At 59.2% G+C, this 18360-nt stretch overlaps 1 protein-coding gene across 3 annotated transcripts in view; it reads right to left on the reverse strand.

Moving 5' to 3' along the window:
- The window catches only part of tmem63c (transmembrane protein 63C), a 536405-nt gene that overhangs the window by 360589 nt on the left and 157456 nt on the right, over positions 1 to 18360 (reverse strand). The window lies entirely within an intron of this gene.

The following is an 18360-nucleotide window of genomic DNA, read 5'->3' on the forward strand; positions in this document are numbered from 1 at the left end:
TTCTGGTAATGTGGCGACCAGAACTGCACGCAGTATTCCAAATGTGGCCTAACCAAAGTCCTATACAACTGTAACATGAACTGTCAACTCTTGTACTCAATACCCCGTCCAATGAAGGCAAGCATGCTGTATGCCTTCTTGACCACTGTAGCGCACAAAGACTCCCGAGAGACAAATAGAGGTGAAATTGATGAGGCTTTATTAAGCGTGACTCGTTCCCCGCAGTTCAGCAACAGACTGGAGCTGCGGGGAGAATTCCTGGTTCTTATACTCCGCCTTCAGGGCGGAGCTAGAGATCAACAGCCAACCAGGACCCGGGATCTGTCAGCCAATGACATCACGGCTTCACAGTCCCACATGACCCCTAATGCATACTACCACATTCAGCCCTTGTTAAAAATGAACCCGGCGGGGTGGTACTTCGCATGGTGGTAGGGGTTTACAAGGCTGGTCCTGGGAGGAAAAACTTTTGCATGTCATCACAGTGCCCTACACTGGGCTATGTACAGGGTTTTTTGTTTTGAACTATTTACAGTATTCGTAAGAGGGAAAAGGAAAAAAACATTCTCATTAAAGTCCACAACATTCTAGTGTTACACCGATGCCACGAGTCGGGCGGGCAGTCTGGTCGTCCTTGTCGATCGCCTCAGCCCCGGTGGTGGTGGTGCTTGTTCCAGTGTTGTCTCCTCCGGGAGCTTTACGGTTTCTGCTTCAGCTTCACTTCTGGTCGGACCTGGGAGGAGGACCGATCCTCCCGGGAAGGGGGCTGTCGCGGGGTGCGCCGGTGGCAGGGAGGGGGTGATTGGTGTCGAGGGGGTGTGTGTGTTGCCGGCGGGCGCCAGATCTCGCAGGGAGACCGTGTCCTGTCGGCCGTCGGGGTACTCCCCGTAGGCGTACTGCGGGTTCGCATGGAGGAGGTGAACCCTCTCGACCAACGGGTCCGACTTGTGCGCCCGCACATGTTTCCGGAGCAAGATGGGTCCTGGGGCCGCCAGCCAGGTCGGCAGCGACGTTCCGGAGGAGGACTTCCTGGGGAAGACAAGGAGGCGCTCATAAGGCGTTTGGTTAGTGGTGGTACACAGTAGCGACCGGATGGAGTGGAGGGCGTCCGGGAGGACCTCCTGCCACCGTGAAACTGGGAGATCCCTGGACCGTAGGGCCAGTAGGACGGTCTTCCAGACCGTGCCGTTCTCCCTCTCTACTTGCCCGTTCCCCCGGGGGTTGTAGCTGGTCGTCCTGCTCGAGGCTATACCCTTGCTGAGCAGGAACTGGCGCAGCTCGTCACTCATGAAGGAGGACCCCCTGTCGCTATGGACGTATGCGGGGCAACCGAACAGTGTGAATATGGTGCTAAGGGCTTTAATGCCTGTGGCCGCTGTCATGTCAGGGCAGGGGATGGCGAAGGGGAAACGGGAGTACTCGTCCACCACGTTCAGGAAGTATGTGTTGCGGTCGGTGGAGGGGAGGGGCCCTTTGAAATCCAGACTGAGGCGTTCAAAGGGACGGGAAGCCTTGATCAGGTGCGCACTATCCGGCCTGAAAAAATGCTGTTTGCACTCTGCGCAGATGTGGCAGTTCCTTGTGACTGTACGGACCTCCTCCACGGAGTAGGGGAGGTTGCGGGACTTTATAAAATGGTAGAACCGAGTGACCCCCGGGTGGCAGAGGTCCTCGTGGAGGGTTTGGAGACGGTTAATTTGTGCGTTGGCACATGTGCCGCGGGATAGGGCATCGGACGGCTCGTTCAGCTTTCCGGGCTGGTACAAGATCTCGTAGTTGAAGGTGGAGAGCTCGATCCTCCACCTTAAGATCTTGTCATTTTTAATTTTGCCCCGCTGTGCATTATCGAACATGAAAGCTACCGACCGTTGGTCAGTGAGGAGAGTGAATCTCCTGCCGGCCAGGTAATGCCTCCAATGTCGCACAGCTTCCACTATGGCTTGGGCTTCCTTTTCCACTGAGGAGTGGCGGATTTCTGAGGCGTGGAGGGTCCGGGAGAAAAAGGCCACGGGTCTGCCCGCTTGGTTAAGGGTGGCCGCTAGAGCTACATCGGAGGCGTCGCTCTCGACCTGGAAGGGGAGGGACTCGTCGATGGCGCGCATCGTGGCCTTTGCGATATCCGCTTTGATGCGGCTGAAGGCCTGGCAAGCCTCTGTCGACAGAGGGAAGGTCGTGGTCTGTATTAGGGGGCGGGCCTTGTCTGCATACTGGGGGACCCACTGGGCGTAGTATGAAAAAAACCCCAAGCAGCGTTTCAGGGCTTTTGAGCAGTGAGGGAGGGGAAATTCCATGAGGGGGCCCATACGTTCGGGGTCGGGGCCTATTATCCCATTGCGCACTACATATCCCAAGATGGCTAGCCGGTTTGTGCTAAAAACGCACTTGTCCTCGTTGTATGTGAGGTTCAAGGCTTTAGCGGTCTGGAGGAATTTTTGGAGATTGGCGTCGTGGTCCTGCTGATCGTGGCCGCAGATGGTTACGTTGTCGAGATACGGGAACGTGGTCTGCAACCCGTGTTGATCAACCATTCGGTCCATCTCCCGTTGGAAGACCGAGACCCCGTTAGTGACGCCAAATGGGACCCTTAGGAAGTGGTATAATCGCCCGTCTGCCTCGAAGGCTGTGTACTTGCGGTCACTTGGGCGGATGGGAAGCTGATGGTAGGCGGACTTGAGGTCCATGGTGGAGAAGACCTTATATTGGGCAATCCGATTGACCATGTCGGATATGCGGGGGAGAGGGTACGCATCTAGCTGTGTGTACCTGTTGATGGTCTGGCTATAGTCTATGACCATCCTTTGCTTCTCCCCTGTCTTTACTACTACCACCTGTGCTCTCCAGGGACTATTGCTGGCCTGGATTATGCCTTCCTTCAGTAGCCGCTGGACTTCGGACCGAATAAATGTCCGGTCCTGGGCGCTGTACCGTCTGCTCCTAGTGGCGACGGGTTTGCAATCCGGGGTGAGGTTTGCAAACAAGGATGGGGGCTCAACCTTGAGGGTTGCGAGGCCGCAGATAGTGAGTGGGGGTATTGGGCCGCCGAATTGGAAAGTTAGGCTCTGCAGATTGCACTGGAAATCTAATCCCAGTAATGTGGGCGCGCAGAGTTGGGGAAGGACGTAGAGCCTGTAGTTTTTAAACTCCCTCCCTTGCACCGTTAGGGTCACTATGCAGAAGCCTTTGATCTGTACAGAGTGGGATTCTGCAGCTAGGGAAATCTTTTGCGCACTGGGACGGATGGTCAAAATACAGCGTCTTACCGTGTCGGGGTGGATGAAGCTTTCTGTGCTCCCGGAGTCGACCAGGCATGGTGTCTCGTGTCCGTTGATCAGCACCGTTGTTGTCGTCGTCTGGAGCGTCCGGGGCCGTGCTTGGTCCAGCGTCATTGGGGCCAGACGTGGTCGTAGTGTTTCAGCGTCTTCCTCGAACCCTGTGGAGCCGTCGATGATGGGGTCCATTGTTGCCGTCCAAGATGGCGGCGGGGGTGAACAAAATGGCCGCCCCCATGCATCGCACATGGCTGGGGGTCACAAGATGGCGGCGGGGGTGGACAAAATGGCCGCCCCCATGCGTCGCACAGGGCTGGGGGGTCCCAAGATGGCTGCGCCCCTCCTCCCCTCGTGGTGGCCGGGACCCAAAATGGCGGCGCCTGCGGGTCGCACATGGGGCGCTGGGGGGGTTGGGGAGCGTTTGGAACGCGCAGGACTCCTTCTTCTCCGGGGACAGCGGCGACCCCCCGGGACGGCACACAGCCGCGAAATGGCCCTTTTTCCCGCAGCTCTTGCAAATCGCTGCGCGGGCCGGGCAGCGCTGCCGGGGGTGTTTCGCCTGGCCGCAGAAATAGCAGCGGGCTCCCCCGGGACGACTTGGCGTCTGAACCGCGCATGCCTGTGGGGGGGGGGGGGGTTTGTCGCGACGGGGGGCCACGGAGCCCAAGGGGCTGCCGCGCGGTCGGGGCCGTAGGCGCGGGCGTTTCGCGCGGCCACATCTAGTGAGGCTGCAAGGGCCCGTGCCGCTGAGAGTCCTAGCGACTCTTTTTCTAAAAGTCTTTGGCGGATTTGGGGAGAGTTCATACCAGCCACAAACGCATCGCGAATTAACATGTCCGTGTGTTCAATCGCGTTTACCGGCGGGCAGCTGCAGGCCCGTCCCAAAATTAGCAGCGCGGCGTAGAATTCGTCTAGCGATTCTCCGGGACTTTGCCGTCTCATTGCGAGTTGGTAGCGTGCGTAGATCTGGTTCACTGGGCGAACGTAGATGCTCTTTAGTGCTGCGAACGCCGTCTGGAAATCCTCTGCGTCTTCGATGAGAGGGAAAATCTCCGTGCTTACCCTCGAGTGCAGGACCTGTAGTTTCTGGTCTTCTGTGACCCGGCCGGGGGCCGTTCGGAGGTAGGCTTCGAAACAAGTCTGCCAGTGTTTAAAAACTGCTGCTGAGTTCACTGCGTGGGGGCTGATCCTCAGGCATTCCGGGACGATCCTGAGCTCCATAGTCCTTTAAGCACGCTTAATAAATTGTAGCGCACAAAGACTCCCGAGAGACGAATAGAGGTGAAGTCGATGAGGCTTTATTAAGCGTGACTCGTTCCCCGCAGTTTAGCAACAGACTGGAGCTGCGGGGAGAATTCCTGGTTCTTATACTCCGCCTTCAGGGCGGAGCTAGAGATCAACAGCCAACCAGGACCCGGGATCTGTCAGCCAATGACATCACGGCTTCACAGTCCCACATGACCCCTAATGCATACTACCACAACCACTCTATCGACCTGCGTTGCCACCTTCAGGGTACAATGGACCTGAACTCCCAGATCTCTCTGTCCATCAATTTTCCCCAGGATTCTTCCATTGACCGTATAGTCCGCTCTTGAATTAGATCTTCCAAAATGCATCACCTCGCATTTGCCTGGATTGAACTCCATCTGCCATTTCTCTGCCCAGCTCTCCAATCTATCTATATTTTGCTGTATTCTCTGACAATCCTCCTCGCTATCTGCAACTCCACCAATCTTAGTATCATCTGCAAACTTGCTAATCAGACCACCTATACCTTCGTCCAGATCATTTATGTATATCACAAACAACAGTGGTCCGAGCATGGATCCCGGTGGAACACCACTAGTCACCTTTCTCCATTTTGAGACACTCCCTTCCACCACTACTCTCTGTCTCCTGTTGCCCAGCCAGTTCTTTATCCATCTAGCTAGTACACCCTGAACCCCATACGGCAGATTTCCTTCCCTAAAGGACATTACTGACCCAGATTGGTTTTTGAAACAATGGTTTCATGGGCATCCAGATTTAAATCCAGATTTTTACTGAATTCAGATTTTGCTATGTGCTATGGTGAGATTTGAACCCGAGTGGCAGGGTATTGTTCTGAATTACTATTCCAGTGACAACGCCACTCGCCACAGCCTCTCACCACCGGATATCACCGGAATATCTTCCAGGATATCATCCAGAAACCCTGAGTGAATCATTAACTCCAACCGATACCAGTCCCAACCCAAATAGACAAAGAGGGAAATATACAACCTGTTGTCTGTATGAAAAGCTGTTCACATTCAGCTTTTCAGACTTAATGAATATGCAAAGTACTTTTAAAAATGTATTTAATTTCATGGCCCCGCTCTGTGACACATTGCATCAACACTGCTCCCATCTCGCAACACCCCTCACTGGCTCACACAGAACCGCCCACAACACAGCCCCTTCCCCATCCCCCCACCACACAGCCCCCTCCTCACCCACACAGCACCCTCCCCATCCCCCAACCACACAGCCCCCTCCCCACCCCCAACCACACAGCCCCCTCCCCACCCCACCCCCCACCCACATAGCGCCCTCCCCCCCCACCCACACAGCCCCCACCCCCCACCCACACGGCCCCCTCCCCACCCCACCCCCCACCCACACAGCCCCCTACCCCCCAACCCACACAGCCCCCTCCCCACCCCCCACCCACACAGCCCCCTACCCCCCCCACCCCCCCACCCACACAGCCCCCTCCCCACCCCCCACCCACACAGCCCCCAACCCCCCCCAACCCCCACCCACACAGCCCCCTCCCCACCCCCCAATCACACAGCCCCCTCCCCACCCCCAACCACACAGCCCCCTCCCCACCCCCCAATCACACAGCCCCCTCCCCACCCCCAACCACACAGCCCCCTCCCCACCCCCAACCACACAGTCCCCTCCCCACCCCCCAACCACAGAGCCCCACCCCATCCCCAACCACACAGCCCCCTCCCCACCCCCCAATCACACAGCCCCCTCCCCACCCCCAACCACACAGCCCCCTCCCCACCCCCAACCACACAGCCCCCTCCTCACCCCACCCCCCACCCACACAGCCCCCTCCCCACCCCACCCCCCACCCACACAGCCCCCTCCCCACCCCCCACCCCCACAGCCCCCTCCCCACCCCCCACCCACACAGCCCCCTCCCCACCCCCCACCCCCAACCACACAGCCCCCTCCCCACCCCCCACCCCCAACCACACAGCCCCCTCCCCACCCCCCAACCACACAGCCCCCTCCCCACCCCCCACCCACACAGTCCCCTCCTCACCCCCCAACCACACAGCCCCCTCCCCACCCCCCAACCACACAGTCCCCTTCCCACCCCCCACCACACAGCCCCCTTCCCACCCCCCACCACACAGCCCCCTTCCCACCCCCCAACCACACAGTCCCCTCCCCACCCCACCTCCCACCCAACCTCCCACCCACACTGCCCCCTCCAGATCCCCCACCACACAGCCCCCTCCCACCCCCCAACCACACAGCCCCCTCCCCATCCCCCCCACCTCACACAGCCCCTTCCCCATCCCCCACCACACACATCCCCCTCCCCCACCCCCACCACACACAGCCCCCCCACCTCACACAGCCCCCCCTTCCCACCCCTCAACCACACAGCCCCCTCCCCACCCCCCCAACCACACAGCCCCCTCCCCACCCCCCACCCACACAGCCCCCCCTTCCCACCCCTCAACCACACAGCCCCCTCCCCACCCCCCCAACCACACAGCCCCCTCCCCACCCCCCCACCCACACAGCCCCCTCCCCACCCCCCACCCACACAGCCCCCTCCCCACCCCCCACCTCACTGCCCCCTCCCCACCTCACTGCCCCCTCCAGATCCCCCACCACACAGCCCCCTCCCACCCCCCAACCACACAGCCCCCTCCCCAACCTCCCCACCTCACACAGCCCCTTCTCCATCCCCCCACCACACAGCCACCTCCACACTCCCCAACCACACAGCTCCCTCCCCATCCCCCTCAACCACACAGCCCCCTCCCCCCCTCAACCACACAGCCCCCTCCCCATCCCCCAACCACACAGCCCCCTCCCCATCCCCCCCACCTAACACAGCCCCCTTCCCCCACCCCCACCCCCACCTAACACAGCCCCCTTCCCCCACCCCCACCCCCACCCCCACCTCACACAGCCCCATCCCCCTCCCCCACCTCACACAGCCCCCCCACCCCCACCCCCACCTCACACAGCCCCCCCCACCTCCACCCCCACCTCACACAGCCCCCCCACCTCATACAGCCCCTCCCCCCACCCCCACCTCACACAGCCCCACCCCCCCACCTCCCACCCCCACAGCCCCCTCCCCCCCACATCACACAGCCCCGACCCGCCACCTCACACAGCCCCCTCCCCTCACCAAATGACCTTCTTTCAGCAAAGTCAGGAACACAATTCACTGACTCCATGGATAATATTGGGGGGTTGTACAGTGGGTATTACAGTGAGACTCCCAAATTCCATACCTCTGATTTTACAACCTGAATATACAACTGCCGATTGCATTGTTGTGGATCCCAGTGCAGGTACCAGCTCCCCATTGCAGCAGGACACTGGATCCCACTGCAGGTACAAGCTCCCCATTGCAGCAGGACACTGGATCCCAGTGCAGGTACCAGCTCCCCATTGCAGCAGGACACTGGATTCCAATGCAAGTACCAGCTCCCCAGTGCAGCAGGACACTGGATCCCAGTGCAGGTACCAGCTCCCCATTGCAGCAGGACACTGGATCTCAGTGCAGGTACCAGCTCACCCATTGCAGTAGGACACTGGATCCCAGTGCAGGTACCAGCTCCCCATTGCAGCAGGACACTGGATCCCAGTGCAGGTACCAACTCCCCATTGCAGCAGCACACTGGATCCCAGTGCAGCTACCAGCTCCCCATTGCAGCAGGACACTGTATCCCAGTGCAGGTACCAGCTTCCCATTGCAGCAGGACACTGGATCCCAGTGCAGGTACCAGCTCCCCATTGCAGCAGGACACTGGATCCCAGTGCAGGTACCAGCTCCCCATTGCAGCAGGACACTGGATCCCAGTGCAAGTACCAGCTCCCCATTGCAGCAGGACACTGGATCCCAGTGCAGGTACCAGCTCCCCAGTGCAGCAGGTCACTGGATCCCAGTGCAGGTACCAGCTCCCCATTGCAGCAGGACACTGGATCCCAGTGCAAGTACCAGCTCCCCATTGCAGCAGGACACTGGATCCCAATGCAAGTACCAGCTCCCCATTGCAGCAGGACACTGGATCCCAGTGCAGGTGCCAGCTCCCCAGTGCAGCAGGACACTGGATCCCAGTGCAGGTACCAGCTCCCCATTGCATCAGGACACTGGATCCCAGTGCAGGTACCAGCTCACCCATTGCAGCAGGACACTGGATCCCAGTGCAGGTACCAGCTCCCCACTGCAGCAGGGCACTGGATCCCAGTGAAGGTACCAGCTCCCCATTGCAGCAGGACACTGGATCCCAGTGCAGGTACCAGCTGTCCATTGCAGCAGGACACTGGATCCCAGTGCAGGTACCAGCTCCCCAGTGCAGCAGGACATTGGATCCCAGTGTAGGTACCAGCTACCCATTGCAGCAGGACACTGGATCCCAGTGCAGGTACCAGCTCCCCAGTGCAGCAGATCACTGGATCCCAGTGCAGGTACCAGCTCCCCATTGCAGCAGGACACTGGATCCCAATGCAAGTACGAGCTCCCCATTGCAGCACGACACTGGATCCCAGTGCAGGTACCAGCTCCCCATTGCAGCAGGACACTGGATCCCAGTGCAGGTACCAGCTCCCCATTGCAGCAGGACACTGGATTCCAATGCAAGTACCAGCTCCCCATTGCAGCAGGACACTGGATCCCAGTGCAGGTACCAGCTCCCCATTGCAGCAGGACACTGGACCCCAGTGCAGGTACCAGCACACCCATTGCAGCAGGACACTGGATCCCAATGCATGTACAAGCTTCCCATTGCAGCAGGACACTGGGTCCCAGTGCAGGTACCTGCCCACCAGTGCAGCAGGAAACTGGATACCAGTGCAGGTACCAGCTCCCCATTGCAGCAGGACACTGGATTCCAATGCAAGTACCAGCTCCCCACTGCAGCAGGACACTGGATCCAAGTGCAGGTCCCAGCATCCCCATTACAGCAGGACACTGGATCCCAGTGCAGGTACAAGCTCCCCATTGCAGCAGGACACTGGATCCCAGTGCAGCTACAAGCTCCGTACTGCAGCAGGACACTGGATCCCAGTGCAGGTACCAGCTCCCCAGTGCAGCAGGACACTGGATCCCAGTGCAGGTACCAGCACCCCATTGCAGCAGGACACTGGATCCCAGTGCAGCTACCAGCTCCCCATTGCAGCAGGACACTGGATCCCAGTGCAGGTACCAGCTCCCCAGTGCAGCAGGACACTGGATCCCAGTGCAGGTACCAGCTTCCCATTGCAGCAGGACACTGGATCCCAGTGCAGGTACCAGCTTACCAGTGCAGCAAGACACTGGATCCCAGTGCAGGTACCAGCTCCCCATTACAGCAGTACACTGGATCCCAGTGCAGGTACCAGCTCCCCATTGCAGCAGGACACTGGATCCCAATGCAAGTACCGGCTCCCCATTGCAGCAGGACACTGGATCCCAGTGCAGGTACCAGCTCCCCGGTGCAGCAGGTCTCTGGATCCCAGTGCAGGTACCAGCTCCCCGTTGCAGCAGGACACTGGATCCCAGTGCAAGTACCAGCTCCCCATTGCAGCAGGACACTGGATCCCGATGCAAGTACCAGCTACACATTGCAGCAGGCACTGGATCCCAGTGCAGGTACCAGCTCCCCAGTGCAGCAGGTCACTGGATTCCAGTGCAGGTACCAGCTCCCCATTGCAGCAGGACACTGGATCCCAGTCCAGGTACCAGCTCCCCATTGCAGCAGGACACTGGATCCCAGTGCAGGTACCAGCTTCCCATTGCAACAAGACACTGGATCCCAGTGCAGGCACCAGCTCACCAGTGCAGCAGGACACTGGATTCCAGTGCAGGTACCAGCTCCCCATTGCAGTAGGACACTGGATCCCAGTGCGGGTACCAGCTCCCCATTGCAGCAGGACACTGGATCCCAGTGCAGGTACCAGCTCCCCATTGCAGCAGGACACTGGATCCCAGTGCAGGTACCAGCTCCCCAGTGCAGCAGGGCACTGGATCCCAATGAAAGTACCAGCTCCCCATTGCAGCAGGACACTGGATCCCAGTGCAGGTACCAGCTCCCCAGTGCAGCAGATCACTGGATTCCAGTGCAGGTACCAGCTCCCCATTGCAGCAGGACACTGGATCCCAATGCAAGTACCAGCTCCCCATTGCAGCAGGACACTGGATCCCAGTGCAGGTACCAGCTCCCCATTGCAGCAGGACACTGGATCCAAGTGCAGGTAACAGCTCCCCATTGCAGCAGGCCACTGGATTCCAAAGCAAGTACCAGATCCCCAGTGCAGCAGGACACTGGATCCCAGTGCAGGTACCAGCTCCCCATTGCATCAGGACACTGGATCCCAGTGCAGGTACCAGCTCACACATTGCAGCAGGACACTGGATCCCAGTGCAGGTACCAGCTCCCCATTGCAGCAGGGCACTGGATCCCAGTGAAGGTACCAGCTCCCCATTGCAGCAGGACACTGGATCCCAGTGCAGGTACCAGCTGTCCATTGCAGCAGGACACTGGATCTCAGTGCAGGTACCAGCTCCCAATTGCAGCAGGACACTGGATCCCAGTGCAGGTACCAACTCCCCATTGCAGCAGCACACTGGATCCCAGTGCAGGTACAAGCTCCCCATTGCAGCAGGACACTGGATCCCAGTGCAGCTACCAGCTCCGTATTGCAGCAGGACACTGGATCCCAGTGCAGGTACCAGCTCCCCAGTGCAGCAGGACACTGGATCCCAGTGCAGGTACCAGCTCCCCATTGCAGCAGGACACTGGATCCCAGTGCAGCTACCAGCTCCCCATTGCAGCAGGACACTGGATCCCAGTGCAGGTACCAGCTTCCCATTACAGCAGGACACTGGATCCCAGTGCAGGTACCAGCTCCCCATTGCAGCAGGACACTGGATCCCAGTGCAGGTACCAGCTCCCCATTGCAGCAGGACACTGGATCCCAGTGCAAGTACCAGCTCCCCATTGCAGCAGGACACATGATCCCAGTGCAGGTACCAGCTCCCCAGTGCAGCAGGTCACTGGATTCCAGTGCAGGTACCAGCTCCCCATTGCAGCAGGACACTGGATCCCAGTGCAGGTACCAGCTCCCCAGTGCAGCAGGTCACTGGATCCCAGTGCAGGTACCAGCTCCCCATTGCAGCAGGACACTGGATCCCAGTGCAGGTACCAGCTCCCCATTGCAGCAGGACACTGGATCCCAGTGCAGGTACCAGCTTCCCATTGAAACAGGACACTGGATCCCAGTGCAGGTACCAGCTCACCAGTGCAGCAGGACACTGGATCCCACGGCAGGTACAAGCTCCCCATTGCAGCAGGACACTGGATCCCAGTTCAGGTACCAGCTCCCCAGTGCAGCAGGGCACTGGATCCCAATGAAAGTACCAGCTCCCCATTGCAGCAGGACACTGGATCCCAATGCAAGTACCAGCTCCCCATTGCAGCGGGACACTGGATCCCAATGCAAGTACCAGCTCCCCATTGCAGCAGGACACTGGATTCCAATGCAGGTACCAGCTCCCCATTGCAGCAGGACACTGGATCCCAGTGCAAGTACCAGCTCCCCATTGCAGCAGGACACTGGATCCCAATGCAAGTACCAGCTCCCCATTGCAGCAGGACACTGGATCCCAGTGCAGGTACCAGCTCCCCAGTGCAGCAGGTCACTGGATCCCAGTGCAGGTACCAGCTCCCCATTGCAGCAGAACACTGGATCCCAGTGCAGGTACCAGCTCCCCATTGCAGCAGGACACTGGATCCCAGTGCAGGTACCAGCTTCCCATTGCAACAGGACACTGGATCCCAGTGCAGGCACCAGCTCACCAGTGCAGCAGGACACTGGATTCCAGTGCAGGTACCAGCTCCCCATTGCAGCAGGACACTGGATCCCAGTGCGGGTACCAGCTCCCCATTGCAGCAGGACACTGGATCCCAGTGCAGGTACCAGCTCCCCATTGCAGCAGGACACTGGATCCCAGTGCAGGTACCAGCTCAACAGTGCAGCAGGGCACTGGATCCCAGTGCAGGTACCAGCTCCCCAGTGCAGCAGGACACTGGATCCCAGTGCAGGTACCAGCTCCCCAGTTCAGCAGATCACTGGATTCCAGTGCAGGTACCAGCTCCCCATTGCAGCAGGACACTGGATCCCAATGCAAGTACCAGCTCCCCATTGCAGCAGGACACTGGATCCCAGTGCAGGTACCAGCTCCCCATTGCAGCAGGACACTGGATCCCAGTGCAGGTACCAGCTCCCCAGTTCAGCAGATCACTGGATTCCAGTGCAGGTACCAGCTCCCCATTGCAGCAGGCCACTGGATTCCAAAGCAAGTACCAGATCCCCAGTGCAGCAGGACACTGGATCCCAGTGCAGGTACCAGCTCCCCATTGCATCAGGACCCTGGATCCCAGTGCAGGTACCAGCTCACCCATTGCAGCAGGACACTGGATCCCAGTGCAGGTACCAGCTCCCCATTGCTGCAGGGCACTGGATCCCAGTGAAGGTACCAGATCCCCATTGCAGCAGGACACTGGATCCCAGTGCTGGTACCAGATGTCCATTGCAGCAGGACACTGGATCCCAGTGCAGGTACCAGCTCCCCAGTGCAGCAGATCACTGGATTCCAGTGCAGATACCAGCTCCCCATTGCAGCAGGACACTGGATCCCAATGCAAGTACCAGCTCCCCATTGCAGCAGGACACTGGATCCCAGTGCAGGTACCAGCTCCCCATTGCAGCAGGACACTGGATCCCAATGCAAGTACCAGATCCCCAGTGCAGCAGATCACTGGATTCCAGTGTAGGTACCAGCTCCCCATTGCAGCAGGACACTGGATCCCAATGCAAGTACCAGCTCCCCATTGCAGCAGGACACTGGATCCCAGTGCAGGTACCAGCTCCCCATTGCAGCAGGACACTGGATCCAAGTGCAGGTAACAGCTCCCCATTGCAGCAGGCCACTGGATTCCAAAGCAAGTACCAGATCCCCAGTGCAGCAGGACACTGGATCCCAGTGCAGGTACCAGCTCCCCATTGCATCAGGACACTGGATCCCAGTGCAGGTACCAGCTCACACATTGCAGCAGGACACTGGATCCCAGTGCAGGTACCAGCTCCCCATTGCAGCAGGGCACTGGATCCCAGTGAAGGTACCAGCTCCACATTGCAGCAGGACACTGGATCCCAGTGCAGGTACCAGCTGTCCATTGCAGCAGGACACTGGATCCCAGTGCAGGTACCAGCTCCCAATTGCAGCAGGACACTGGATCCCAGTGCAGGTACCAACTCCCCATTGCAGCAGCACACTGGATCCCAGTGCAGGTACAAGCTCCCCATTGCAGCAGGACACTGGATCCCAGTGCAGCTACCAGCTCCGTATTGCAGCAGGACACTGGATCCCAGTGCAGGTACCAGCTCCCCAGTGCAGCAGGACACTGGATCCCAGTGCAGGTACCAGCTCCCCATTGCAGCAGGACACTGGATCCCAGTGCAGCTACCAGCTCCCCATTGCAGCAGGACACTGGATCCCAGTGCAGGTACCAGCTTCCCATTGCAGCAGGACACTGGATCCCAGTGCAGGTACCAGCTCCCCATTGCAGCAGGACACTGGATCCCAGTGCAGGTACCAGCTCCCCATTGCAGCAGGACACTGGATCCCAGTGCAAGTACCAGCTCCCCATTGCAGCAGGACACATGATCCCAGTGCAGGTACCAGCTCCCCAGTGCAGCAGGTCACTGGATTCCAGTGCAGGTACCAGCTCCCCATTGCAGCAGGACACTGGATCCCAGTGCAAGTACCAGCTCCCCATTGCAGCAGGACACTGGATCCCAATGCAAGTACCAGCTCCCCATTGCAGCAGGGCACTGGATCCCAGTGCAGGTACCAGCTCCCCAGTGCAGCAGGTCACTGGATCCCAGTGCAGGTACCAGCTCCCCATTGCAGCAGGACACTGGATCCCAGTGCAGGTACCAGCTCCCCAGTGCAGCAGGACACTGGATCCCAGTGCAGGTACCAGCTCCCCAGTTCAGCAGATCACTGGATTCCAGTGCAGGTACCAGCTCCCCATTGCAGCAGGACACTGGATCCCAATGCAAGTACCAGCTCCCCATTGCAGCAGGACACTGGATCCCAGTGCAGGTACCAGCTCCCCATTGCAGCAGGACACTGGATCCCAGTGCAGGTACCAGCTCCCCAGTTCAGCAGATCACTGGATTCCAGTGCAGGTACCAGCTCCCCATTGCAGCAGGCCACTGGATTCCAAAGCAAGTACCAGATCCCCAGTGCAGCAGGACACTGGATCCCAGTGCAGGTACCAGCTCCCCATTGCATCAGGACCCTGGATCCCAGTGCAGGTACCAGCTCACCCATTGCAGCAGGACACTGGATCCCAGTGCAGGTACCAGCTCCCCATTGCTGCAGGGCACTGGATCCCAGTGAAGGTACCAGATCCCCATTGCAGCAGGACACTGGATCCCAGTGCTGGTACCAGATGTCCATTGCAGCAGGACACTGGATCCCAGTGCAGGTACCAGCTCCCCAGTGCAGCAGATCACTGGATTCCAGTGCAGATACCAGCTCCCCATTGCAGCAGGACACTGGATCCCAATGCAAGTACCAGCTCCCCATTGCAGCAGGACACTGGATCCCAGTGCAGGTACCAGCTCCCCATTGCAGCAGGACACTGGATCCCAATGCAAGTACCAGATCCCCAGTGCAGCAGGACACTGGATCCCAGTGCAGGTACCAGCTCCCCATTGCATCAGGACACTGGATCCCAGTGCAGGTACCAGCTCACCCATTGCAGCAGGACAATGGATCCCAGTGCAGGTACCAGCTCCCCATTGCAGCAGGGCACTGGATCCCAGTGAAGGTACCAGCTCCCCATTGCAGCAGGACACTGGATCCCAGTGTAGGTACCAGCTGTCCATTGCAGCAGGACACTGGATCCCAGTGCAGGTACCAGCTCCCCAGTGCAGCAGATCACTGGATCCCAGTCAAGGTACCAGCTCCCCATTGCAGCAGGACACTGGATCCCAATGCAAGTACCAGCTCCCCATTGCAGCACGACACTGGATCCCAGTGCAGGTACCAGCTCCCCATTGCAGCAGGACACTGGATCCCAGTGCAGGTACCCGCTCCCCATTGCAGCAGGACACTGGATTCCAATGCAAGTACCAGCTCCCCATTGCAGCAGGACACTGGACCCCAGTGCAGGTACCAGCACACCCATTGCAGCAGGACACTGGATCCCAGTGCATGTACAAGCTTCCCATTGCAGCAGGACACTGGGTCCCAGTGCATGTACCTGCTCACCAGTGCAGCAGGACACTGGATCCCAGTGCAGGTACCAGCTCCCCATTGCAGCAGGACACTGGATTCCAATGCAAGTACCAGCTCCCCACTGCAGCAGGACACTGGATCCCAGTGCAGGTACCAGCATCCACATTGCAGCAGGACACTGGATCCCAGTGCAGGTACCAGCTCACCCATTGCAGCAGGACACTGGATCCCAGAGCATGTACAAGCTTCCCATTGCAGCAGGACACTGGATCCCAGTGCAGGTACCAGCTCACCAGTGCAGCAGGACACTGGATCCCAGTGCAGGTACCAGCTCCCCATTGCAGCAGGACACTGGATCCCAGTGCAGGTACCAGCTCCCCATTGCAGCAGGACACTGGATCCCAGTGCAGGTACCAGCTCCCCATTGCAGCAGGACACTGGATCCCAGTGCAGCTACCAGCTCCCCAGTGCAGCAGGACACTGGATCCCAGTGCAGGTACCAGCTCCCCATTGCAGCAGGACTCTGGATCCCAGTGCAGATACCAGCTCCCCATTGCAGCAGGGCACTGGATCCCAGTGAAGGTACCAGCTCCCCATTGCAGCAGGACACTGGATCCCAGTGTAGGTACCAGCGCCCCAGTGCAGCAGGACACTGGATCCCAGTGCAGGTACCAGCTCCCCAGTGCAGCAGATCACTGGATCCCAGTGCAGGTACCAGCTCCCCATTGCAGCAGGACACTGGATCCCAATGCAAGTACCAGCACCTCATTGCAGCAGGACACTGGATCCCAGTGCAGGTACCAGCTCCCCATTGCAGCAGGACACTGGATCCCAATGCAGGTACCAGCTCCCCATTGCAGCAGGACACTGGATCCCAGTGCAGGTACCAGCATCACCATTGCAGCAGGACACTGGATCCCAGTGCAGGTACCAGCTCACCCATTGCAGCAGGACACTGGATCCCAGTGCATGTACAAGCTTCCCATTGCAGCAGGACACTGGATCCCAGTGCAGGTACCAGCTCACCAGTGCAGCTGGGCACTGGATCCCAGTGCAGGTACCAGCTCCCCATTGCAGCAGGACACTGGATCCCAGTGCAGCTACCAGCTCCCCAGTGCAGCAGGACACTGGATCCCAGTGCAGGTACCAGCTCCCCATTGCAGCAGGACTCTGGATCCCAGTGCAGGTACCAGCTTCCCATTGCAGCAGGACACTGGATCCCAGTGCAGGTACCAGCTCACCAGTGCAGCTGGGCACTGGATCTCAGTGCAGGTACCAGCTCCCCATTGCAGCAGGACACTGGATCCCAGTGCAGGTACCAGCTCCCCATTGCAGCAGGACACTGGATCCCAGTGCAGGGACCAGCTCCCCAGTGCAGCAGGACACTGGATCCCAGTGCAGGTAACCGGTCCCCATTGCAGCAGGGCACTGGATCCCAGTGCAGGTACCAGCTCCCCATTGCAGCAGGACACTGGATCCCAGTGCAGGTACCAGCTCCCCAGTGCAGCAGGACACTGGATCTCAATGCAAGTACCAGCTCCCCTTTGCAGCAGGACACTGGATCCCAGTGCAGGTACCAGCTCCACAGTGCCGCAGATCACTGGATCCCAGTGCAGGTACCAGCTCCCCATTGCAGCAGGACACTGGATCCCACTGCAGGTACCAGCTCACCAGTGCAGCAGGACACTTGATCCCAGTGCAGGTACCAGCTCCCCATTGCAGCAGGACACTGGATCCCAGTGCAGGTACCAGCTCCCCATTGCAGCAGGACACTGGATCCCAGTGCAGGTACCAGCTCCCAAGTGCAGCAGGACACTGGATCCCAATGCAAGTACCAGCTCCCCATTGCAGCAGGACACTAGATCCCAGTGCAGGTACCAGCTCCCCAGTGCAGCAGATCACTGGATCCCAGTGCAGATACCAGCTCCCCATTGCAGCAGGACACTGGATCCCACTGCAGGTACCAGCTCACCAATGCAGCAGGACACTGGATCCCAGTGCAGGTACCAGCTCCCGATTGCAGCAGGACACTGGATTCCAATGCAAGTATCAGCTCCCCAGTGCAGCTGGGCACTGGATCCCAGTGCAGGTACCAGCTCCCCATTGCAGCAGGACACTGGATCCCAGTGCAGCTACCAGCTCCCCAGTGCAGCAGGACACTGGATCCCAGTGCAGGTACCAGCTCCCCATTGCAGCAGGACTCTGGATCCCAGTGCAGGTACCAGCTTCCCATTGCAGCAGGACACTGGATCCCAGTGCAGGTACCAGCTCACCAGTGCAGCAGGGCACTGGATCCCAATGCAGGTACCTGCTCCCCATTGCAGCAGGACACTGGATCCCAGTGCAGGTACCAGCTCCCCATTGCAGCAGGACACTGGATCCCAGTGCAGGGACCAGCTCCCCAGTGCAGCAGGACACTGGATCCCAGTGCAGGTAACCGCTCCCCATTGCAGCAGGGCACTGGATCCCAGTGCAGGTACCAGCTCCCCATTGCAGCAGGACACTGGATCCCAGTGCAGGTACCAGCTCCCCAGTGCAGCAGGACACTGGATCTCAATGCAAGTACCA

The sequence above is a fragment of the Scyliorhinus torazame genome, chromosome 2 (genome assembly GCF_047496885.1).
Source record: "Scyliorhinus torazame isolate Kashiwa2021f chromosome 2, sScyTor2.1, whole genome shotgun sequence".
Taxonomy (NCBI): Eukaryota; Metazoa; Chordata; class Chondrichthyes; order Carcharhiniformes; family Scyliorhinidae; genus Scyliorhinus; species Scyliorhinus torazame.